This window comes from Cervus elaphus, chromosome 15 (assembly GCF_910594005.1).
Source record: "Cervus elaphus chromosome 15, mCerEla1.1, whole genome shotgun sequence".
NCBI classification, from domain to species: domain Eukaryota; kingdom Metazoa; phylum Chordata; class Mammalia; order Artiodactyla; family Cervidae; genus Cervus; species Cervus elaphus.
The window spans coordinates 10974970-10987790 of record NC_057829.1 but is presented as its reverse complement, the minus strand read 5'-3'; the positions used below and the strand labels follow the sequence as shown (position 1 = coordinate 10987790).

The 12821-nt window shown below is 43.2% G+C and overlaps 1 protein-coding gene across 3 annotated transcripts in view; it reads right to left on the bottom strand.

The window, feature by feature from the left end:
• Positions 1 to 12821, bottom strand: part of FMN2 (formin 2) — a 336826-nt gene that overhangs the window by 89615 nt on the left and 234390 nt on the right. The gene's annotated exons all lie outside the window — the stretch shown is intronic.

The window sequence follows — 12821 nt, the reverse complement described above, 5'->3', positions numbered from 1 at the left end:
GTCATGTTTGACTCTTTGTGACCCCATGGAATGGATAGTCCATGGAATTCTCCAGGCCAGAATACTGGAGTGGGTAGCCTTTCCCTTCTCCAGGGGATCTTCCTAACCCAGTGATCGAACCCAGGTCTCCTGCATTGCAGGCAGATTCTTTACCAGCTGAGCCACAAGGGAAGCCCAAGAATACTGGAATGGGTAGCCTATTCTTCTCCAGCAGATCTTCCTGACCCAGGAATCGAACTGGAGTCTCCTGCATTGTAGGCAGATTCTTTACCAACTGAGCTATCAGGGAAACCATTATTGGCTACTGGTGATGTGCAAAATATTTATTCCAGCATGGTTTAAATCAATATGATTTCCCTTTCTTCTTTTTTAGCTGTTTATAATACCCCCTGGAGGGACTTCTCTGGCAATCCAGAGGCTAGGATTCTGAGCTTCCACTGTAGCCAGGCACAGGTTCAATTCCTGCTCAGGGAACTCAGATCCCATATGCTAAATAAACTATAATACTCTCTGGAATGCAATAATTTTGCTTAAAAAATGGTATTTCTTATTCAGAAGTTAATCAAATTAAATTTGGAAGGAATTTGATCCTAAAGCTGTTATAAGATTTTTATAAGAAAAAGTACCTATTTACCTATTGTAATCATTGTCTATGTGCTTTTGGAGAAAGAAAAGTACAGCTGAAATATAAAGTCATGGAACAAAAATAAAAGATTTTGATTCTCCTGAATTTTCTTTTTGATACAAAAATAGCTCCAGGTTTCTTTATCTTTACAAGTGTCTTCTTTTACCCTTGAAAATCTCAAGCTAAAAATTTGTAATTCTAAATTTGTTTCTTTATGGGAGAGGATTTTCTACACTTTAACATAAGGTAGAGAATTTCATAGGCTGACCGAAACACAAACTTATGCTTTATGAAGAATCTGGATGATTTTTAATTTTTATTTTAATGTCTCTATCATTTACAAAGATATTTCAAAACAGCCTAAATACTTCATTTTCTAAGTGCATGAAGAAATTTGAGTAGATCACCCTGTCTTGGGTTTGAGTCTAGTCCTCAGAAGGTAAAATCCCTTCAAGATTATTTGTTGTTTAAACAGAAAAGCAGCCCAACCAAAAACTGCTGTACATGACAGAACCTGATCAACTTTTAAGTGAAGGGATGTTTCTGTTTTGAACTCACTGATTATTCTGAAAGGTAGGTATTTCTTTCTTTCTTTTTTTTTTTTTCCATTTTATTTCTATTTTATGTTTTTCCATTTATTTTTATTAGTTGGAGGCTAATTACTTTATGCAAAACAGAAAAAGAGACACAGAACAGACTTTTAGACTCTGAAAGGTTGGTATTTCTATTGATGGGATTAATTAGCAAAGACTAGTTCCTCCAAGAAAACTTCTTGAGGGTTGGATAAATTTTGCGTTTGGAATATGATGCAATAGAATAATACTGACAAGTAAAGCTACAACATCTGCCACAAAGCCTGCCTTGCCCTCCTCAACCCCTATTATAACCAGTCTCTCTCTAGAACAACACAGAACCTTATATTTGCTCTGTATGGTGCCACACATACCACCATGTCTTACTGGTGATGTGCAAACATGTTTACAACTTCTGTAAGAGAAGGCCACGCCCTGTGTATCTCTGTGGTCCTGGTGACCAGTATGATTCATGATGTAGTCAGCCCTCTGCATCCTGGGCTCCAAATTCATGGATTCAACCAAATGCAGATCCAAAATATTTGGGGGGAAAACTCCATAACGTTCCCAAAGGTAACTACAATTCACTGCACTCCAGCAATCATTTACACAGCATTTCCATCATATAAGGCATTATAAGTAATTGAGGTGATTAAAAGTACACAAGACGGTAGGGTGGGGTGTTCTATGCAAGAACGGTGTCATTTTATTTAAGGGACTAGAGCATCTTTTTTGTATCAATCATCCCTCATGCCCCCTCCCTGCAGACATCCAGGGATGACTATATAGCTGTTGTTCAGTTGCTAAACCGTCCCTGCCTCTCTGTGACCCATGGACTGCAGTATGCCAGGCTTCCTTCACTATCACCCTGAGTTTGCTTAAACTCATGTCCATTGAGTAAGTGATACCATCCAACCATCTCATCCAATGTCACCCTCTTCTCCTCTCGCCTTCAGTTTTTCCTATCATCAGGGTCTTTTCCAAAGAGTTGGCTCTTCATATCAAGGGGTCAAAGTATTGGAGCTTCAGCTTCAGCATCAGTCCTTCCAATGAATATTCAGGGTTGACTTCCCTTGTGATTGACTGGTTTGATCTTGCATTTCAAGGTATTTTTCAAGAGTCTTCTCTAGCACCACAATTCAAAAGCTTCAATTCTTTAGCACTCAGCTATCTTTATGGTCCATCTCTCGCATCCATATATGACTACTGGAAAAAATACTGCTTTGACTAGATGGACCTTTGTTGGCAAAGTGATGTCTATGCTTTTTAATATGCTGTCTAGGTTTGTCACAGCTTTTCTTCCAAGGAGCAAGCATCTTTTAATTCCGTGGCTACAGTCACTGCCCACAGTGATTTTGGAGCCCAGGAGAGAATATCTGTCACAGTTTCCACTTTTTCCCCATCAATTTGCCATGAAGTGATGGGACCAGATGCTGTGATATTTGTTTTTTAAATGTTGAGTTTTAAGCCAGCTTTTTCACTCTCCTCTTTCACCATCATCAAGAGGTTCTTTAGTTCCTCTTTGCTTTCTGCCATTAAAGTGATATCATCTGCATATTTGAGACTGTTGATATTTCTCCTGGAAATCTTGATTCCAGCTTGTGATCCAACCAGCCCAGCATTTCTCATGATGTACTCTGCATATCGGGCTTCCTGGTGGCATCAGTGGTAAAGAACCTGCCTGCCAATGCAGGTTATACGTAAGAGATATGGGTTTGATCCGTGGGTAGGGAAGATCCCCTGGAGGAGGGCATAGTATTCTTGCCAGAGGAGAATCCCATGGACAGAGGAGCCTGGCAAGCTGCAGTCCATAGGATCACACAGATTTGGACACGACTGAAGTGACTTAGCATGCATGCGTGCACTCTGCATATAAGTTAAATAAGCAGGGTGACAATATACAACCTTGACATACTACTTAGCACTTAGTAAATTCTTGAAACATTAAAAAATTAAATCAGTAATCCAACAGGAAGAAAGAAGGCCTCCAAGTCCAGAGAGAAGACAGAGGTCAAAGGAGGAAAGATAATGACAGGACACTGGAAAGAAGAAACAGTGAGGACGCAATGACATGCAGAACATGCCGGCTGTTTACTATCACCTGAAGAGTACAGTGAGAGTCCATGTGAGGTAATGTGGATCCAAAACAGACACCGAAGCATGCATGAGGCAGAGCTAGTTACGTCAAGTGTTAGGACACAAACAAGTAGATGAAGAAATAAGAAAGTTACACTCAGCAAAAGCACCTGTGAATTCACTCATCTGTATATTCATTCAACATCACTCTCTCATGTAGGAATCATCAATCTGTTATGCAGGAATATGTGTATAAAGGTGTAAGAAGTAGGACTAAAAGGGATGCCCAGGTGGCACAGTGGTAAAGAATCTCCTTGCCAGTTCAGGCGATGCAAGAGACGTGGGTTCAGTCTCTGGGTTGGGAAGATCCCCTGAAGAAGGAAATGGCAAAAGACTCCAGTATTCTTGCCTGGAAAATACCATGGACAGAGAAGCCTGGAAGACTACAGTCCACAGTGCAGCAAAAATTCAGACATGACTGAGTGTGCGCACGTGTGCACACACACACACACACACGCAGAGGACTAAAACACCACAGATTTTTAAGTAGTATTCATCAAATCTACAAATTTTACTATTCATCAGTACACTAAGACCAACTGCTTCTTCTAGCCCATAACGTCAGTCTGCTCCTTGCAAAACTTGTGCAAAACTCGCAAAACAAGAGTCAGTTATTTTCTACCTTAAGGCTCCAAATTCTTTTCCTTATTGGCAACCATCAACTATGTCTGACTAGTGACTACCAATCTGTACAAGAACCTAAAGGTCATCCAGATAATTCTGACTCTGTTTGACCCCCAAAGTGAATTTAGTCTCAAGGGTTCTTCGCTGGCCCATCAGTTTAAAGTCAGGTTATAAAAAGGATGAGTATTAGGGATTTATTCATCCACCCATTCAATCAAAGGGCAACTGATTACTAAGCATTACACCAGACACTAGAAATAAAAATATATATACTGGGCTTCAAGTTCAAGGAAAATCCCGCCACACAACATTCCGTGCTGCTCATAACACCATTCTTATTTGTTCAACCCTGCTACAGTGATCTTCTACTGCTTTTAAAACTGTATGTAACTCTTTCTATATATGAAGGAGGTGCTAATGAGCTCACTATCATTCCAGAGTTTCTGCTGAAATAGGTTCTTATGGCCAAACATATGGATAATGCAACTACACATTCACATATTAATTAACCACATAAAAGAATTTCCAAGTTCCAAACATTCAAATGACAAGCCCTCCTTCTCCCAGTCTCACGAGACCAAATCGTTTCAGTCTCCAGCACAGGGACTGCATACCCCTTCCCACTCCCACCCCAATTATCTGCAGGTCTGTACCAGAATTTCCTTTTCCCATGATTTCCCGTCTGCCTAAAAACGAAATAGACCTATTGCTGCTAAGTTAGAGGCTTTCACTGATCACTCACTAGTTTCACTAGTTTTCACTTCGTTACTCACTAAGACTCACGGCACCTAACACCCCAGACACACCTCTCACCCAACTGCTGGCCAGAATAGATGGAATTCCTGGCTGCCAGGAATCACCACGTATTGTGACCTCCATGATCCTAAACCAACATACCCTGCAACTGATGGCTGCTCTTCCAACTCCTGAGAGAAACTGTAGCTCCCAGAGAGGAGAGGCTTGGGAGCAGTTGCGAAGAAGGAGGGGAGGCTGTCGAGAGAGACCATGTGCTTTTCTGTGGCCAAGTCTGTTGACAGTGCTCAACCAGTGTTTCTCAAGTGGGGTTCCAGGGAACATTGACTTGGGTCCTGAGATTCAATAAGAACTGCTGGGTGGTACATACTATAGTAATAAGGGGGTTTCTCGGGTAGCTCAGTGGTAAAGAATCCGCCTGTAATGCAGGAGACACGGGTTCAATCCCTGGGTTGGAAGGATCCCCTGGAGAAGAAAATGGCAACTCGCCCCTGTATCCTTGCCTGGTGAATCCCATGGACAGAGAAGCCTGGCAGGTGCGGTAGCAAAAGAGTCAGCCACAACTTAGTGACTAACAACGACACGCTAAATAAATACTTTCAGAAGTTATGTTGTTGAAAGAGCTATTTCATTTCATTTTAACAGCAATCCTCATAATTAATTGATTATAAAACAAGTGTGTGTGTCAGAAAGAGACAGAGAGGATGTGATAGAAATGCTCCTGAAGAGCCAGCGTTCCAAGGGATGCAGGTGGAAACACTGCAAGCCAGACTTTCACCAGCTCCCTCACTCAGCCTCTACCGTTTCCTCAGTATTTTACACTTAATCTCATCTGCAAACCTTTGCCTTGATCCTCAAAGGGCATCAACCCTCACCCTTGTGTCTGCTGCCTAGTGTTGCTTCCTTCTATCACAGCATCACACTCTCTGTCCCTGGACTGCCCCCCACCCGCAATGATCCCCTCCGACCTCCCTCACCAGACCCACACCCACCCAACCACCCAGGACAAATGTCTTCAGCCTGTGTTTCTGTGATCAGCTCCTTACCCAAGGAGTAAGTGTCTTTTAATTTCAAGGCTGCAATCACCATCTGCAGTGATCTTGGAGCCCCCAAAAATAAAGTCAGCCACTGTTTCCCCATCTATTTGCCATGAAGTCATGGGACCAGATGCCATGATCTCAGTTTTCTGAATGTTGAAGTTTAAGCCAATTTTTTCATTCTCCTCTTTCACTTTCATCAAGAGGCTCTTTAGTTCCTCTTCACTTTCTGCCATAAGGGTGGTCTCATCTGTCATCTGGGGCCTTAGATACCACCAAATATAGGAAAGCTATGAAAAATGCAGGGAAGGTGACCAGGCAGGGACTTCACAAACTGAGGAATGATGTAAGCTCCTGGATTTTCTTTCCTCCTTCATCCCTGACGGGGTGCTAGAGAGGCCTGGACCCAGGACCAGCTCTACATAAAGGACTGGGGAAAGGATGTCTGGTAGAAAAAAAAACACCTCATTTTTAATACTTGTCAGCCAACCAAAAATGAAAAGAAAAACTGACCTCTCTTGGAATCAGTGTGGCCGAGTGGAGAACCAAACTTTCCCCCTGACCTGCAGGGATGTGGTAAAGCTGGTTGGCAGGAGGCAGTGCTACCCAGCAACCCACTGCCCCGACCTCCTCCCTGGTGTCTGAGGAGGGGGCAGATGGCACTCCTACCCCCAGCAGCAGCAACAAGGCAGAATGAGGTGGCTCAGAGAGGTGACAGTGAGCCTATAATCCAGCAAGAAAATGGGCAAAAGACAGAGACTTCACAGAGGGAACACACAGAAGATAAACACATGCTAAGATGGTCATTTACAATTAGAAAATTGCCCATTAGAATCATGAAGAGATATTGCCTTACATTCATCTATTAAAACAGTTAATATTCTTTAAATGGTGACAGTAGCAAGGATGTAGCAAAATTAGATCTCTCACATACTGACTCTGAGACTATTAAAACGGTGCAGCCATTCTGTGGTTTTCAGTCTGTTTGCCCTCTAATGGAGAAGGGTAAGAGGCTTATGAAAGCTTCCTGATGGGACAGACTGACTGAGGGGGATACTGGATCTTGTTCTGATGGGCTGGACCATGTCCAGTAAATCTTTAATCCAATTTCTGTTGATGGGTGAATCTGTGTTCCCTCCCTGCTATTTACCTGAGGAGAAGGCAATGGCACCCCACTCCAGTACTCTTGCCTGGAAAATCCCACGGACAGAGGAGCCTGGTAGGCTGCAGTCCTTGGGGTCGCTAAGAGTCGGACACGACTGAGCGACTTCACTTTCACTTTTCACTTTCATGCATTGGAGAAGGAAATGGCAACCCACTCCAGTGTTCTTGCCTGGAGAATCCCAGGGATGGTGGAGCCTGGTAGGCTGCCGTCTATGGGATTGCACAGAGTCGGACATGACTGAAGTGACTTAGCAGCAAACTATGGTGGAGGTAATGAATGGATGGATGGCATCGCTGACTCATGGACATGAGTTTGGGTGAACTCTGGGAGTTGCTGATGGACAGGAAGGCCTAGCGTGCTACAGTCCATGGGGTCACAAAGAATCAGACACGACTGAGTGACTGAACCGAACTGAACTGAATGAAGATAATGGTGACCTCCCTCAGAAGATCCCATGCATGTACTGCTACAGTCCATGCCCCCAATCCTGCAGCAGGCCACCACCAACCCACGCCTTCGCCAGAGACTCCCGGACACCCACAGGCAAGTCTCCTGTGGGGTCACTGTTTCTTTCTCCTGGGTCCTGGTGCTGACATCACCAACTGAACTGAACTGAACAGCCATTCTGGAAAATAGTTTGGCACCTTCTTAAAAATGCATTCTAAATATACATTTAACATATGCTGGGCATTTGTCTCAAAATGAGAAAACTGATTAGTTAAGTTCACTTCAGTCGCTCAGCAGTGTCTGACTCTTTATGACCCCAGGGACTACAGCATGCCAGGTATCCTTGTCCAGCACCAACACCGGAGCTTGCTCAGACTCAGGTCCATTGAGTCAGTGATGCCATCCAACCATCTCATCCTCTGTTATCCCCTTCTCCTCCTGTCTTCAATCTTTCCCAGCATCAGCATCTTTTCCAATGAGTCAGTTTTTCACAACAGATGGCCAAAGTAGTGGAGCTTCAGTTTAAGCATCAGTCCTTCCAATGAATATTCAGGACTGATTTCCTTTAGGATGGACTGGTTGGATCACCTTGCAATCCAAGGGACTCTCAAGAGTCTTCTCTAACACCACAGTTCAAAAGCATCAACTCTCCAGTGCTCAGCTTTCTTTATGGCCCAACTCTCACATCCATACATGACTACCAGAAAAACCATAGCCTTGACTAGATGGAACTTTGTCAGCAAAGTAATGTCTCTGCTTTTTAATATGCTGTCTAGGTCATAGATTTTCTTCCAAGGAGCAAGTGTCTTTTAATATCATGGCTGCAGTCACCATATGCAGTGATTTTAGAAACAAAGAAAATAGAGTCTGTCACTGTTTCCATTGTTTCCCAATATATTTGCCATGAAGTGATGGGACCGAATGCCATGATTTTAGTTTTTTGAATTTTGAGTTTTAAGCCAGCTTTTTCATTCTCCTCTTTCACTTCCATCAAGAGGCTCTTTAGTTCTTCTTCACTTTCTGCCATAAGGGTGGTATCATCTGCATATCTGAGGTTGTTGATATTTCTTCAGGCAACCTCGATTTCAGCTGTGCTTCATCCAGCCCAGCATTTTGCATGATGTACTCTGCCTATAAGTTAAATAAGCAGGGTGACAATATGCAGCCTTGATGTACTCCTTTCCCAATTTGGAAAGGAGTCCATTGTTCTATGTCCAGTTCTAACTGTTGCTTCTTGACCTGTATACAGATTTCTCAGGAGGCAGGTAAGGTGGTCTGGTATTTCCATCTCTTTAAGAATTTTCCACAGTCCGTTGTGATCCATACAGTCAAAGGCTTTGGCATAGTCAATAAAGTAGATGTTTTTCTGGAACTCTCTTGCTTTTTCTATGATTCAACGGGTGATGGCAATTTGATCTCTAGTTCCTCTGCCTTTTCTAAATACAGCTTGAACATCTGGAAGTTCATGGTTCACATATTGTTGAAGTCTGACCTGGAGAATTTTGAGCATTACTTTGCTAGTATGTGAAAAGAGTGCAATCATGCAGCAGTTTGATATTCTTTGGCATTGGCTTTCTTTAGGATTGGAATGAAAACTGACCTTTTCCAGTCCTGTGGCCACTGCTGAGTTTTCCAAATTTGCTGGCATACTGAGTGCAACACTTTAACAGCATCATCTTTTAGGATTTGAAATAGCTCAACTGGAATTCCATCACCTGCACTAGCTTTGTTTGTAGTGACGCTTCCTAAGTCCCATTTGACTTTGCACTCCAGGATGTCTGGCTCTAGGTGAGTGATCACACCATCATGATTATCTGGGTCATGAAGATCTTTTCTTGTATAGTTCATCTGTGTATTCTTGCCACCTCTTCTTAATATCTTCTGCTTCTGTTATGTCCATACCATATCTGGCCTTTATTGTAGTCATCTTTGCATGAAATGTTCCCCTGGTATCGCTAATTTTCTTGAAGAGATCTCTAGTCTTTCCCATTCTGTTGTTTTCGTCTATTTCTTTGCATTGTTCACTGAGGAAGGCTTTCTTATCTTTCCTTGCTATTCTTTGAAACTCTGCATTCAGATGGGTATGTCTTTGCTTTTCTCCTCTGCCTTTAGCTTCGCTCCTTTTTCAGCTATTTGCAAGGCCTTCTCAGACAACCATTTTGCCTTTTTGCATTTCTTTTTCTTGGGGGTGGTCTTGATCACTGCCTCCTGTACAATATGATGAACCTACGTCCATAGTTCTTCAGGCACTCTGTCTATCAGATCTACTCCCTTGAATCTAGTTGTCACTCCCACTGTATAATCATAAGGGATTTGATTTAGGTCATACCTGAATAGTCTCCAACTCTGTGACCCCATGGATGGTAGTCCACCAGGATCCTTGGTCCATGGGATTCTCCAGGCAAGAATACTGCAGTGGGTTGCCATTCCCCTCTCCAGGGGATCTTCCTGACCCAGGAATCGAACCCAGGTCTCCTGAATTGTATGCAGATTCAGTGGTTTTCCCTACTTTCTTCAATTTAAGTCTGAATTTTGCAATAAGGAGTTCATGATCTGAGCCACAGTCACCTCCTGGTCTTGTTTTTGCTGACTGCATAGAGCTTCTCCATCTCTGACTGCAAATAATATAATCAATCTGATTCACTATTGAGCATCTGATGATGTCCATGTATACAGTCATCCCTTGTGTTGTTGGAAGAGGGTGTTTGCTATGACCAGTGCGTTCTCTTGGCAAAACTGTTAGCCTTTGCCCTGCTTCATTTTGTACTCAAAGGCCTATGACTATTCTGTTTTCCATCTCTTTAATTTTGTCATTTTGAAAGTGTCATATAAATGGAATCATATAGTATGTATCCCATAGCCTTTTGATACTGGCTTATTTTCACTCAGTATAATTCTGTTGCGATACAGCCAAGTGTTGAATGTATTGAAAGCTCATTTCTTTCCATTGCTGAATAGTATTCCATGGTGTGAATGCCCCCATGTCCAAGGGCAAAGGAGAAGCCCCAACAAGATGATAGGAGGGGCGAAATCATGTTTGGAATCAAACTCCATACCCACCAGAGATGCTCAGATGGCTCAAACAAGCCTTGTGCACACCAGGACCCAGACACCCCACAGAGACTGAGCCAGGCCTGCCTTTGAGTGTCTGAGTGTCTCCTGCAGAGGCATGGGTCAGCAGTGGCCTGCCGTGGGGACAGAGGCTCTGGCTGCAGCAGACCTGGGTCATGCAGTGTGTGGCATAAGCCCTCTTGGAGGAGGTCACCATTTGCCCCACCATAGAGCCGCTGAGCAGATGATCCCCAAACTGCAGAACAATTAAACCAAAGAAATTCTCACACTGTTAAGAAAGGTCTAGGACCCACAACAGATTTCCCAACCTGGGGATTGGCAAAGGGACTGACAACCTCCAAGGAATTCTCTTTGGAGGCCAGGGAGATTTGATTACAGAACTTCCACAGGACTGGGGAAACAGATTTGGAATACATGTTTGTTTGTACAAACAAAGTACAAGGCTTTGTGCACACCAGGAGCCACGAGATAGGAGCAGTGTCCCCACAAGAGACTGAGCCAGACTTTCCTGTGAGTGTCCAGGAGTCTCTGGCAGAGGCAAGGGTAGACAGGGGCCTGCTGCAGGGTCCAGGCACTGCATACAACAGTGCGTGCACAAGTCCTTTTGAAGGTCACCATCACCATAATTACCCCACCACAGTTTGCCTCAGGCCAAACAACAGGGAGAGAACACAGCCTTGCCCATCAACAGAGAGTTGGATTAAAGATTTACTGTGCATGGCTCTGCCCATCAGAATAAGACCTAGTTTCCCCCACAGTCAGTCTCTCCCATCAGGAAGCTTCCACAAGCCTCTTATCCTTACCCACCAGAGGGCAGACAGAACGAAAACCACAATCACAGAGAACTAACCAAACTGATCACATGGACCACAGCCTTGTCCAACTCAATGAAACTATGAGCCATGCCATGCAGGGCCACCCAAGACAGGTGGGTTATGGTGGAGAGTTCTGACAAAACATAGTCCACTGGAGAAGGGAATGGCAAACCACTTCAGTATTCTTGCCTTGAGAACCCCATGAACAGTATGAGAAAACTTACATCAGCACAAAAAATATATGTATACCTGTGGCTGATTCATGTTGAGGTTTGACAAAAAACAGCAAAATTCTGTAAAGCAATTATTCTTCATTTAAAAAAAAACAAAAAACGACTTAATGTATGTAAATAGTCACAGGCCAAACTGTGGTAGGGGTAATTGTGGTAATAGCGACCTCCTTCAAAAGGACTTGTGCACGTACTGCTGTATTCAGGGCCTCTGACCCCACAGCAGGCCACTGTCGACACATGCCTCCACCAAAGACTCCTGGACAATCACAGGCAAGTCTGGCTCAGTCTCTTGTGGGGACACTGCTCCCATTTCCTGGCTCCTGGTGCTCACAAGGCTTTGTTTGTGCCCTCTAAGAGTCTGTTGGAGGAAGTCTTGTGGAAGTTCCATAATCAAATTACAGAACTGGGCAGTAAACAGCCCAAACCTAAAAGCAACCCAAATGTCCCTCAGTGAATAAAACAAATGTTAGAGCATTCACACCATGGAATATTATTCAGCAGTGGAAAGAAATGAGCTTTAGATACACTCAACACTTGACTGGATCGCAACAGAATTAATACTGAGTGAAAATAAGCCAGTATCAAAAGGCTATGGGTTACATACTATATGATTACATTTATATAGAACTTTCAAAATGACAAAATTAAAGAGATGGAAAACAGAATAGTAACTGTCAGGGATTAGTCATGGGGAGAGGGATCTTTGCAGAGGTGGAACAACTGTGTATCTTTTTTTTTCGGTTGCCTTCATGACTTGCAGGATCTGTCCCTATCAGGGATTGAACCTGGGACCCGGAAGTGAAAGCTCTGAGTCCTAATCACTGGACCGCCAGGGGATTTCCAACAATTCTGTCTCTTGATTGTAGTGACGGTTACACAAATCAGCACATATGATAAAATGGTATAGAATTACAAACACAAACATGCGTGCACATACACTCATTCACATACACATACAAGTGCATGTGAAACCGGCAAAACTGAAAAAAGGTCTATGAAAAATACCAATGTCAGTTTTCAGGTTTTAACATTGTACTATAGTTCTGTAAGATGTTATCACTGGGGAAAACTGAGGGAAGACTACATAAGACCGTTGTGTACTATATAAGCTGTTTCTTGTGAATCTGTAATTATTTCAAAATAAAAACTTAAAAGAAAAAAAAAATCAACAGGTCATCTGTTCCCTAACTTCCCCAAACATGTACCTCCTTTGAACACCCAACATTGGCATATGGCCATCTGCTCCAGACACCCAGGAAAGAAGCTGACTTCAGTCTCTCCCTGCCCGCATCCAGTTAGGTACCACTTCCTAGCTCAGTCAGACCTGATAAAAATCTCAGGA